The 14,277-nt window shown below is 37.6% G+C and overlaps 1 non-coding gene across 1 annotated transcript; it reads right to left on the bottom strand.

Annotated features, from left to right (window-relative positions):
- Nucleotides 1-11,471: 11,471 nt before the first annotated feature.
- Trnat-ugu (transfer RNA threonine (anticodon UGU)) lies at nt 11,472-11,546 on the bottom strand. The gene has a single exon. It is a non-coding gene; the product is annotated as a tRNA-Thr (tRNA).
- Between the last annotated feature and the right edge of the window lie 2,731 nt (nt 11,547-14,277).

Here is a 14,277-nt window from a genome sequence, read left to right as displayed (position 1 = left end):
GAAGGTAGTAGTGAACAATTCTGCAATGGCACCAGCCTACTTTGACTGGTCACTGTTTAATGTGAAGTGGCACAGGGCTCGGTGCATTGTCCCTTATTTTTTCTCATGTTTATCAATGATCTGCTATGCTGTATGACAAAAAAAGCACACTTCACCCTGTTTGCTGATGACACAACCATTATGTCTGACAAAACACCCAACTGCAGTGTAGAGAACCTGCAACCACTGTATTCAAAAATGCTCTAGATTGGTTCACTTCAAGTGATCTGTGACTCAATGCTAACAAAACTCAATTCTTTCAGTTTCAAACAGCAAACAAAAAACAATAAAATATTGAAATAAAATGTGGTGGCAAAGAAATATTGAGAGGTGAGTCTTACAAATTCCTGGGATTACACATAAACAACAATCTGAACTGATCAGTTCACAACGACCTATGCAAAGGACTGAATTCAGCAGCATTTGTCATTCACTCAATTTCATCTGTTTGTGACTTGGAAACAATTAAAACTGCATACCTAGGATATTTACATTCACTTATGACATATGGCATCATATTCTGGGGTAGCCAGTCACAAGCAAACGAATTTTTAGAGTCATCAGAATTATGGCTAGAGTGTATCCCAGATGCTCTTGCAGAAACTTATTCCAACAGCTCAGAATCCTCACCATGCCATCTCACTACATTTTTACACTAATGTGCTTTGTGAACAAAAATCATACAATTTACAAATCAAACAGTGAATACCAAGACCATGATACAAGAAATAAACATTAAATGGAAATGAACATTTGGCATTATTTGCCAGGAGGCCCATTGTGGCAGGAGGGGGGGGGGGGGAGCAGGTGCAGGTCCGGTCACCTTGGTGCAGGTCTTCTAACATTCGATGCCACACTGGGTGACCTGCATACCAGACGGGCAGACGGGGATGAAATGATGATGAAGACAGCACAACACCCAGTCCCTGAGCGGAGAAAATCCCTGACCTAGCTGAGAATAGAAACCGAGCCCATAGCACGGCAATCTGTCATGCTGACCACTCAGCTATCGGGTGGACAGAAGTAAAATGATCTTCACAAAGATATAAAAAGAACCTCAGCATGCTACAGAAAGGGGTACATTATTCAAGCATAAAAGTGTAGAATAAACTTAAATTTCATGTTAAATCAGTCATCGGCTACATGACGAAATTCAAGATCCCACTGAAACTTTATCTTTCAAATAGTTCTTTCTATTCTTTACAGCAATTTTTTGGCAGTGTGCTACAACTGGTACAATGTGTTTGAGTTTAAGCATTCTTATAAGAACTGGCTATGTAGCACTAGCATTTCAGTTATCAGAATGCATGTTATATGTAATAGAATCTAAGACTTTATCATTATTACTACTATAATCTATGCTGTTACTCAAACTCCTGAAACTCATGTATCTGTTCATATATTATTTACTTTGTAAGCCTCATCACCATTTTGATATGGTTATTGCTGTAATAATCTGACACATTCTACAGCCTAGCAATACACTTGCATCACAGATCTATGGAACATGAAAATAAATGAATAAATGGAGAATATGTGGAATGGCATATTCAGCCAATTTTGAATAGTACGCAGGTTTCTTTAAGATTCTCAGCATATTCATTTGTATGATGTCAGCCTTATGAGACACTCACTGTACTTAGCTTCTCACAGTCACTGTCTACAATGTGTGGTGCACAGTGAGGGATCCTGTTTCATTAGTGTACTCAGATAGTTACATTTTAAATTTCTCATTGATTCAGTGCAGTGTTTCTTTTCCATTAATCAAGTGATATGTGCACGAAATATGCAGCATTTTGCATTTGTTGTTGATTGATATTTTAGGGTCAGCTAATTTATTTTACTCAGAAACATAGTTCTAACTATGTTATTCTAGTTCATGAATTGTTTATAGTGGTACAGTTACATATCTCATATAATAACATTTATTACATGCTTTGTTTTCCAGTTTCCATTACTGAAGCTGTATTCACATTTGCTCTTGTTTAATACTCTAATCCACAGTTGGTGTCTCCACCATAGATAAATTATTTGATAGCTGTTCAATGTATTTGTAGACCTCACTGACAATTCCATATCCTCCCACACATAAATTTTGCCTGCATGCTTGTCTCTACTTGAATCTACATCTCTGTTGTATTAGAGAGAGTGTCTTTGGGAGATAACATCTTCTTCTTTCTTCCCATAAGGATATCTCCTTTCTTGATTCTTCGTGGAATTCTGAGGACTGTTATTTTATGTAGGGTATTATGAAAGATATGTTAAACTGACATTGCGTGATCAGGTTGTATTGTGTTGCTTCATCAGTGTCCAGTTGATTTGTTTAAAGTGTGTGCATTTAATGTGTTGATTTTGTATATGAAGTATGTCTTTCCAAGTGTGTACATCTTCTTTCATGAATCTTCATGTGATTTGGGATGATAAAAGTTTGCACTGAGCAGAGTGTTAAGATAAATTTCTGTGAATTTTTGTAGTAAGACTGTAGAGTGCCCAGTTTTGTGATTTGAGTGTGTTTGTAGTACATTATAGTATTGTCTTTTCATGAGGATACATTTCCTGTTTTGAATTTTCATGTAATTGGAAAGCTGATCCATTTAATATAGGCAGTACTGTTTTGTGTGTGTGTGGGAGTTTGTTTTGTTATTGTGTATAACAGTGTAAATCAATTTTGGGTTGACATGTAGGATATTTGGCATAGATGTTTCAGCCAATTTTGAGTATAATAAGGAATTCTTTATGATTCTCAGCATATTAATTTTTAGGTTCTCAGACTTACAAGCCACTCAGCATTTAGCTGTGTTGCAATCGCCATCTGTCTATATATGCGGTGTGCAGTAATGTTTTCACTTGTGTACTCATGTAGTTACATTTTAAATTTTGCAATTTTCCTTTGCCCTTTTTGTTTTCCAATAAACCAGTGATATGAGTAGGAAATATGCACCATTTTTTGTTGGCTCTGAATTGATATTTTAGAATAAGATTATTTATTTGATCCAGAAACAAAGCTTTAATTATGTTGTGCTAATTCATGGATTGTTTATTTCAGTATAGGTACATTTATGTTATAATAATATTTGTCACATGCTTTGTTTCCATGTTTTCTAATACTCTGAAGCTGTAGTCATTTTTGCTCACATGGAATATGCTCATTCCTAGTTGGTGCCTGCACCACAGATGAATTGATTTATAGCTGTCCAATGGCTTTGAAGGTCTCACTGACTATTCCATAGTCTCCATTTCAAGTATTTTGTCAGTGTACTTGTGTGTAGTTGAATCTATGTTTGTGTTGTATCAGAGAGTGTTTATATGTGGTAACAACCCCATTCTTCTTATAAGGAAATCATCCTTCCTGACTGTTCATGTAATCTGAGATCTATAAGTTTACATTATGTATTGCATAAGACATGTATAATTGACATAATGTGATATGGTTGTATTGTGTTTGTTCAGCAGTGTCCAGTTGATTTGTTTAAAGTGTATGACTCGAGTAGTGTTTATTTGGTATATAAAAGACATTTTATTCAGGTCGGTACATCTTCTTTCTTGTAATTTCATAACATTTGTGAAAGCTAATAGCTTGTATTGAGCACTGTGTTAATGTTTATTTCTGTGAATTTTTTTAGCAAGATTCTAGAGCAGTGGTCGTCAAACTGTGGCCCAGATCATGTTTTTGTGCAACCCGCAACACTCCTTGGCTTTGCACGGGTAGCATTACTTATCTACTTGTCTGGCGTAGCTGTGTTTTGTTTACGGAAACTGCGTAGAATTGGGATTAAAGTCGGGGAAGTAATTAGGTAACTGAAAACCATCCACCACTTTCATTTAACGTGCCACTTGCTGGTGTTCCACAGAAGTGAAGGTGTGAGTGGCCTGTTAGCTAACAATGTGAGCTGTGTATCAAACACGCCACATGCCCACAGCCACTTGTTTGTCGGTGGTGGGCTTGTCCTGCAGCCACCTCATTGTTAGCTTTGTCATGTCATTGTGTCAGTTGTGAACTAAGTTTCAGTGCCCCTGAGTGTTCGTCACGTATTGAGTGTATTTGTGCTCATATTTGGTGATACAATTATTAGTGGAATAAATAATGTCTGATGTACCCTCAAGAACAGTGTCTAAGAGGAAAATATGTGAAGAGAAAAGAAGTTTCCAAGAAACATGGCAAGAAGAGTTTTGCTTTATAAGTGGACACAAAGAAGTTACTGCTACTTGCTTAATATGCTGGGATACGATTGTGGAACTGAAGAGATACAATTTACTTCTCCACTACACAAGCAAGCACAATTCATTTACAGCAGCTTTCCCTTTGAATTAAAATGAAAGAAAGAAAAAAATTGCTCATCTAGAATCTACCATTCATCATCAACAAAACATTATGTTAGCAACAGTTGGGCAAAGTGAGGCTGTCACAAGAGCATCATACCAAGTATGTAATATTCTGGCAAAAAATATGAAAGCTTTCACTGATGCTGAATTAGTGAAGAAATTTATGATGACTGTTTCTGAAACTTTGTTTCAAAATTTCTCCAACAGTAAACAAATATCAGCTGAAATAAATAAGCTCACACTTTCAGAATGTACTTGTTGATGTCGTATAGAAGATATTTCAAAATATATGTTTGAGGCAGAAATTAATAAAGTCAAACTATGCAAATACTTCAGTCTTGCATGTGATTCCAGTACAGATTTAGCTTCCGTGACTCAGTTTTCATTATTTGTGCATTACTGCATAAATGATGTGGTAATAGAGGAAGACTTTTTAGCAATTATAACCATGAAAGGTCACACAAAAGGGTGTGATTTTGTGGATGCAATTAAATAATTTGCAAAAATATGACTTATCTATGAGCAAATTAATATCAGTATGTACAGATGGTTGTCCGTCAATGATGGGCATCAACGATGGTTTGATAGCACTGATTAAAAAGGAATTGAATTTTCCAAATTTACTCTCCATTAACTGTTTACTGCACCAAGAAAGTTTGTCATGTAAAATTTCAAATACCAAATGGAAGAATGTTATGCAAACAGTTATAAGCATTATAAATTTCACATGCCTGTGAACTTAATCACTGAAAATTTAAATAAATTCTGCAGGAATTGCAAGCTTGTTACAGTGATGTTCTCCTACATACTGCTGTCAGATGGCTAAGCAAAGAAAAAGTGCTGGAACAGTTTGTCAATTTGAAATTTGAAATTATTTTATTCTTACAACAAAGTGGCAAAAATTATCCTGAAATTGATGATAATGAGTGGTGGATACTTACAGCTTTTTTGACCGATATTACACAAAAATTCAACACATTTAACTTGGAATTACAAGGACCAAACAAAGTAATTGGGCAAATGACTAACAAAATATTTGCATTCAAAGCCAAACTTCAATTATATATAAATGAACTCGAAGTAAAAGATCTGTCTAATTTCTCAACTGTTGCTATGCTATGATCAGGCTTAACTATCACCGAAACTATTTACCAGAACATGAAAGAATATCTGGAAGCCTATTCGGAAGAAATAAAAAACAGATTTTCAGATGCTAGGAATATTCCAAGCTGTTTCATTCTCGTAGATTATTCTGCCAATCTGGATTTCCTAAAACTAATTTGTTAAATGAAATAATCGAAATTAAGCATGACACACAGCTTAAAGCTCTGTTTATAGATAATCGTGAAACACAACAATACACTGAATTTTGGAAATGTGTGCCTAACAATTATAAAAATTTACTAGACTGTGCACAGTTCATTTTAACACTTTTAACTTTAACTTATCTTTGTGAAGCTTTATTTTCAAAAATGAAGTATCTCAAGAATAAATATCGTGATTGGTTGTCCAGTCATTTAGAAGACACAACGAGGATTGCATTCAACCCAAATGATGCAGATATAGACGCCATAGCCAAAAAAGTTCAACATCACTATTCACATTATTGAAAAATTATATATTTGTATTTATGTTTGTTTTGCAATTATAATGAATAAAAACCAGATTCAATAAGAGACTTGTAGCTTTCTTATATAGCCTCTTGCATGTGCAGTGTATCTGTCCTCTTATTTTTTAAATATCTTATTTATTTCTACATTTTTTAGAGTTTGAGATTAATACAATTATAATAAAGTTTTTGTGGCCATTTGAATAATGTAATACAATATTTTAATACTACATCTATCTCATCTTGCATGAAAGTACTTTAAAATAAATTTCAGGAACAAGATACACTGATCCCTTATTTGTTTTTGGTAGAGGCTCAAAATTTCTAATGATTCCCTTCCTTCCCTTCACCCTTCATGTGCTCTTGCCTAGCTACATAAATATTGTAAGATTATGCAGGTCATGTGAATTTTATTTTCACAGAGCTAATTAAACTGGAATGAATTAATCAGATGCACTGTATGCTTTTTTCCAGTTTATTGAAATTTGATCAGTAGCATTTTCTGCAGTTTTCAGCACTCATAAATATAGTGACAGTCATTCTGTGAAAGTTTGTGAATGGCACATGGCATCGTTGACTTATGCTACCACAACTATTATTCCAGTCGGTCTCAACACTCGACTCCTGTGAAGACTGACTAAAAATGTAATTGTTGACAACATGACACAATGACTCATATGTCTCCTACAAATATATCCCTCATAATCTAATAGTTGTCAAACTGGCAGACAGATATTTAAAAATTTATTCCCTGTATTGCAGAATTTCAGTGTCATAAACATGGCTTATTGTTGTCAGCAACTACACAGCAATGTTATTTGGCAAAGGAGTTACATACATCCAACAGTTGCCAGTGGTTTGTTTCTGAACATACTGTTTCATTTTAACAGGTGCTAATGTTTACAGTTTCTGGAGAACAATAAATGATATATATCTAAATCTGGTAAAGAATAAATGTTTCACAGTTGTTGGCTGTACTTGTCTCCTTTGTCAAATGAAAAATGTACTGGAAGAATTGTAAGTAGGAGCGAGTAAAGTTGTTCTATCGCATTTACAGGTGCCACTTGGTAGAGGGGCAGATAGATTTGTCATTGCAGTGGGAGGGGACATCATAATGGAAAAGTTTTCTTGTTTGTTTCTCAGTGCTGACAACAAATGGGTGCATATGCAGCATACCAATTATCTGGTATTGTATCAATCTTAAATGAAAGTGCGTTGGATTCATGAAAACACATTATAGAGATGGTCATATGTGGTACACATTTGTTAAAAGGAAATAATGAGTTAGTTTTAGCTCTGAAAAATGTGTGTGTGTGTGTGTGTGTGTGTGTGTGTGTGTGTGTGTGTTTATTCTCCACTTCTGCTCCTAAACCCTTGCATTGATTTCAACCACACTGATATACGTATTATTTTCAATCTGTAAAGAAATATTGTGGGGTAAGCAAAGGTAATGTGTTATTGGGGTGGGGGATGGTAATATGGAGGGAGAACAGGGAGGAGGACATGGACACATACAGGGGGAGTGCGAAATGGACAGATAAAGGGATGAAGAGATGGTGAGGGGAAAGTTGAGATGGATGATTGAGAGTGAGGGAAGGAAGAGACAGAATAACATAAGATTGAATAAATACATATCTAGCCAATGCCAGGTACCTCATGAAACAAAATTAAAGCTGCTGTAGTTCTGTCAACTGAGTTGAAGAAAAATGACTTTCAAAAGATGTAGAAAACAGTTTTGATTGTGCATCGTGTTACATAATACATTTAAGTATAAGCCCATTTGCTGTTATTAACCATCTGTTCACAAAGACAATGCAGCAACATTTCGTTGGGCAATTACAGTGTTACAATTTATGGGTCACTGAGGATGGCAACAATCTGAAACAGAGAACATTCTACACATAGTGGTCTGAATGGTATCGACTTTAATGATAAGTGTTAGAAAGCCAGTGGTAAACCTCTTGCTTCTTTACTATAGCTAGTTTATTTATTTATTTTGATCCTCTGAATCATACATTGTACAGAAATGCACATCATGATATAGGACAGGTTATTTGATAAATATTAGGCATTTATAAGGAGAGGTACATTTCTATGAATCTATAAAATGATTACATATTTATATCACATTTGTAATGTACTTAGCTCTTATATTTATTCTGTACCAGAATTTAGCATTTACACCAATAAAACTTACATTCAGTTATGTTACATAAGGTCAATAGTTTGGGATCCATTATCTGATGTTTTTGTTGAGCAGTTCCTTATAGCAGGTTGTTTTCGGGGAATTACTGTATGCTATTGGAGGCTCATAACACACCATTTACGTGGTTTGCCAGTTACTAAAAAGACCTGGAAATCTGCAGCATAAGGTGCCACATCATATTGTTAGTTTTGGCCCTTGAGCAAAAAAGTTTGATGACCACTGTTCTAGAATGTACGGTTTTGTGCTTTGAGTGTGTTCATTGTATGGATAGTTATTGTGTTGTAGGGACATCCTTCTTCAGGAGGATACATTTTCTTTCTTGCACTGGCACATGATTGTAAGGGTAAGCAGTTTAATACATGCAGTACTATTATGTGTGGGAGTTTGTTTTTTTGTTGTCTGTAACAGTGTAAAATGATTTTGGGTTGATTTGGATGATATATGGTATAGATTTTTTTTTTTTTTTTTTTTTTTTTTTTCTTTGGTCATCAGTCTACTGACTGGTTTGATGCGGCCTGCCACGAATTCCTTTCCTGTGCTAACCTCTTCATCTCAGAGTAGCACTTGCAACCTACGTCCTCAATTATTTGCTTGACGTATTCCAATCTCTGTCTTCCTCTACAGTTCTTGCCCTCTACAGCTCCCTCTACTACCATGGAAGTCATTCCCTCATGTCTTAGAAGATGTCCTATCATCCTGTCCCTTCTCCTTATCAATTTTTTCCACATATTCCTTTCCTCTCCGATTCTGCGTAGAACCTCCTCAGTCCTTACCATATCAGTCCACCTAATTTTCAAGCTGTACTCCAGACGTACATCCTCAGAAATTTCTTCCTCAAATTAAGGCCGGTATTTAATATTAGTAGACTTCTCTTGGCCAGAAATGCCTTTTTTGCCATAGCGAGTCTGCTTTTGATGTCCTCCTTGCTCCATCCATCATTGGTTATTTTACTGCCTAGGTAGCAGAATTCCTTAACTTCATTGACTTCGTGACCATCAATCCTGATGTTAAGTTTCTCGCTGTTCTCATTTCTACTACTTCTCATTACCTTCGTCTTTCTCCGATTTACTCTCAAACCATACTGTGTACTCATTAGACTGTTCATTCCATTCAGCAGATCATTTAATTCTTCTTCACTTTCACTCAGGATAGCAATGTCATCAGTGAATCGTATCATTGATATCCTTTCACCTTGTATTTTAATTCCACTCCTGAACCTTTCTTTTATTTCCATCATTGCTTCCTCGATGTACAGATTGAAGAGTAGAGGTGAAAGGCTACAGCCTTGTCTTACACCCTTCTTAATACGAGCACTTCGTTCTTGATCGTCCACTCTTATTATTCCCTCTTGGTTGTTGTACATTTTGTATATGACCCATCTCTCCCCATAGCTTACCCCTACTTTTTTCAGAATCTCGAACAGCTTGCACCATTTTATAGTGTCGAACGCTTTTTCCAGGTCGACAAATCCTATGAAAGTGTCTTGATTTTTCTTTAGCCTTGCTTCCATTATTAGCCGTAACGTCAGAATTGCCTCTCTCGTCCCTTTACTTTTCCTAAAGCCAAACTGATCGTCACCTAGCGCATTCTCAATTTTCTTTTCCATTCTTCTGTATATTATTCTTGTAAGCAGCTTCGATGCATGAGCTGTTAAGCTGATTGTGCGATAATTCTCGCACTTGTCAGCTCTTGCCGTCTTCGGAATTGTGTGGATGATGCTTTTCTGAAAGTCAGATGGTATATTGCCAGACTCATATTATTGCCAGACTCATATATTCTACACACCAACATGAATAGTCGTTTTGTTGCCACTTCCCCCAACGATTTTAGAAATTCTGGTGGAATGTTATCTGTCCCTTCTGCCTTATTTGACTGTAAGTCCTCCAAAGCTCTTTTAAATTCCGATTCTAATACTGGATCCCCTATCTCTTCTAAATCGACTCCTGTTTCTTCTTCTATCACATCAGACAAATCTTCACCCTCATAGAGGCTTTCAATGTATTCTTTCCACCTATCTGCTCTCTCCTCTGCATTTAACAGTGGAATTCCCATTGCACTCTTAATGTTACCACCGTTGTTTTTAATGTCACCAAAGGTTGTTTTGACTTTTCTGTATGCTGAGTCTGTCCTTCTGACAATCATATCTTTTTCGATGTCTTCACATTTTTCCTCCAGCCATTTTGTCTTAGCTTCCCTGCACTTCCTATTTATTTCATTCCTCAGCGACATGTATTTCTGTATTCCTGATTTTCCCGGAACATTTTTGTACTTCCTCCTTTCATCAATCAACTGAAGTATTTCTTCTGTTACCCATGGTTTCTTCACAGCTACCTTCTTTGTACCTATGATTTCCTTCCCAACTGGTATAGATTATCCAGCCAATATTGAATAGTGTATAGGTTTCTTTATGATTCTCAGCACATTCATTTGTGTGATCTCAGCCTTATGAACTGCTCAGTATTTCACTGCATTTAGCTAGTCACAATCACTATCTTTTCTGTACACATTATGTACAATGAGGGTTTCCTGATTCATTAGTGTACTCAGATAGTTATATTTTAAATTTCTCATTTATTCTATGCTGTGTTTCTTTTTTATGAATCCAGTGATATATGCGAGATATGTGCATCATTTTTCATTGATTCTCAATTGATATTTTAGGTTTAGAATTTATTGTATCCATAAATATAGCTTTAACTATGTTTAACTAAATATGATGGTAGTATCTGTTCCTGAAAGAACAGTTACCGTGGATGATCACGCAGCTTAGCTAGAAATGAAATGATAATTAAATAGACACCCTAGCTGCAGGCAGACATTGATACACTTCATTGGGGACATGTTGAAAATGTGTGCCCCGACCGGGACTCGAACCCGGAATCTCCTGCTTACATGGCAGACGCTCTATCCATCTGAGCCACCGCGGGCACAGAGGATAGTGCGTCTGCAGGGACTTATCCCTTGCACGCTCCCCGTGAGATCCACACTCCCAACATGTCCACAACATTACATTCGTAGCGCGCCTAATAGATGTTTGCCCATCATTCTCATTACTCGTGGCGGATTAATCTACCAAGTCCCGTACGAGTTCGGGCATAGCGTGTGCGTTCGCACAAGAAGGTCAAAGGCCGGGAACCAATATTTTTAACTATATATGACGGTAGTATCTGTTCCCGAAAGAACAGTTACCGTGGATGACCATGCAGCTTTGCTAGAAATGAAATGATAATTAAATAGACACCCTAGCTGCAAGCAGGCGTTGATACACTTCATTGGGGACATGTTGAAAATGTGTGCCCCGACCGGGACTCGAACCCGGGATCTCCTGCTTACATGGCAGACGCTCTATCCATCTGAGCCACCGCGGGCACACCTGTGCCTTATCTTTCCAGTCCCCCACAACCTCCCAAAGTCTTGGCATCCAGCCACAGAGGAGCATTCCCCTCATAACTAAGTACCACCCAGGACTGGAGCAACTGAATTACATTCTACACCATAGTTTTGACTACCTCTCATTGGGCCCTGAAATGAGAAATGTCCTGCCCATTATCCTTCCCACCCCTCCCACAGATGTATTCCTGCATCCACCGAACCTACACAATATACTTGTCCATCCCTACACAACCCCTGCTCCCAACCCCTTACCTCATGACTCATATCCCTGTAACAGACCTAGATGCAAGACCTGTCCCCAACATCCTCCCACCATGACCTACTCCAGTCCGGTCACAAACATCACGTAACCTATCAAAGGCAGGTTCAAAAATGGCTCTGAGCACTATTGGACTCAACTGCTGAGGTCATTAGTCCCCTAGAACTTAGAACTAGTTAAACCTAACTAACCTAAGGACATCTCAAACATCCATGCCCGAGGCAGGATTCGAACCTGCGACCGTAGCGGTCTTGCGGTTCCAGACTGCAGCGCCTTTAACCGCACGGCCACTTCGGTCGGCTATCAAAGGCAGGGCTACCTTTGAAACCAGTCATGCAATCTACAAGCTAAGCTGCAACTACTGTGCTGCATCCAATGTTGGCATGACAACCAACAAGTTTTCTGTCAGCTTTAATGGCCACCAATAAACTATGGCCAAGAAACAAATGGATCACCCTGTTGCTGAGCATGCTGCCGAACAAAACATCCTTCATTTCAATGACTGCTTCACAGCATGTGCCATATGGAAGGACCAACACCAGCTTTTATGAATTGCTCAGGTGTGAACTTTCCCCACAGTATATCTTACGTTGCCACAACCCTCCTGGCCTCAGCCTCTATTAATCATTGTCCTCATCCATCCAGCCCCTTCCTTGTTCCCATTCCAGCACTACACAGCCCTCATTCCACCATGGCACCGAGTCTTTTTACTTCTCTCTTTATCCATTACCCCCCCGCCCAAATCTCTCCCCTGCTCACCGTCTATCCTCCCAACTGCAACTAGCTGCCCTACCCTCTCTCCACCTCATCCCTGCATGCTCTGCAGCAGCATTTCACTGTCCCCAATCCCCACCCTGCTATCTCTCCCCCCTCCCCGCCCCAGCCTCCTCCCTATCCCCACCCAGTTGTAATTCCCATCATGCACTGCTGCTGTTGCTCACAATGTGGCTTCAGCTGCCAGAGGCTGCAATCATGTGTTTGAGTTGCATTTGGGTATGTTTGTGTGTGTGTGTGTGTGTGTGTGTGTGTGTGTGTGTGTGTGTGTGTGTGTGTGTGTGTCTGTGTGTGTGTGTGTGTGTGTGTGTGTGTCATCTATTTTTGACAAAGGCCTTGTTGGCCAAAAGCCAACAGTCTTTTTATTGTGCCTATCTGTAACTCAGCATCTCCACAATATAATAAAATTGTTATTCTAATTAATGAACTGTTTATAGTGATATAGTTACATATCTGTTCTAATAACATTTGTCACATGCTTTGTTTCCCAGTTTCCATTATTGAAGCTGTAGTTATGTTTGCTCATGTGGAATACACGCATTCGTAGTTGTTGTCTCCACCATAGATAAAGTACTTAATAACTATACAATGGTTTTATAGGTCTCACAGACCACTCCATATCCACCTATTCATGAATTTTGTCTGCGAGCTTGTGTCTATTTCAGTCTACATTTTTGTTGTATTAGAGTGTATGTTTGTGATGTAACATCTTCTTTCCTCCCCAGAAGGAAATGTTCTTTCTTGGTACTCTATGGACTTCCATGCATTAAACTGTATTGATCTTGTATACAAAGGATGTCTTTCTTTATGTGGCAACATCTTGTTAATGTAATTTTATTACTTATTTTATTTTAGTTCATGTTCCATAGATCCTTGATGCAAGTGTATTGCTAGGACGTAGAATGTGTCAGATTATTACAGTAATAACCATATCTAAATGGTCATGAGGCTTACAAATGAAATTGTAGATAAACAGATATGTGAGGTTCAAGTGTTTAAATAACAACGCAGATTATAGTAGCAATAATACCTACACAAAAAATTATGTCTTACATTCAGATACATATAAAAAGCATTCTGTTATCAATTCATATACCAGTGCTAAATAGTCAGCTCTTATAGAATTGCTTCAGATTAAACACTTGTGTGTTTCCAGTGTTCTCCTATAGTTGGAATTTCTTTGCTCCTAAGAGTTTTTTTTCCATGCTTTTACTCTATGAAGTTTTTTGTTGTTATGTGCTATCTTCATAGATATTAAAGGAAGAAGGTCACTGTTCCTAAAAATGTTGTGCTCTTGCTGTAAAATTATATCCTAAGTTCATTACAACAGGTTATGAGCCCAGGTTTGAACACTTCAGGTAGTGAGAATTATAGTATTCATTCACCAGACTATTTTTCCATTTACTAGGATATTCATGATACTGCAAAATTTGTGGAATGATAGACACAGCACTTCAGTTGAGAATGACAATAGGCATACATACATTTGCAAGTTGTCAAGTGAAGATCAGTGGTAAACTTGGAAGTAGCTTACGCAACTTTGTTTGATGGAACATTCTCTTTGTTCGATTATAGATGGTCCACATCAGTGTCTGCCATTTGCTCAAGGAGATGAACCAACTGACGCGTATCATTGCTGCAATGCTCAGGCAGCTTGTAAAGTTGGAATCTCGC

This window comes from Schistocerca nitens, chromosome 8 (genome assembly GCF_023898315.1).
Source record: "Schistocerca nitens isolate TAMUIC-IGC-003100 chromosome 8, iqSchNite1.1, whole genome shotgun sequence".
Classification (NCBI taxonomy): Eukaryota; Metazoa; Arthropoda; class Insecta; order Orthoptera; family Acrididae; genus Schistocerca; species Schistocerca nitens.
This window is presented reverse-complemented; position numbering and strand designations above follow the sequence as displayed.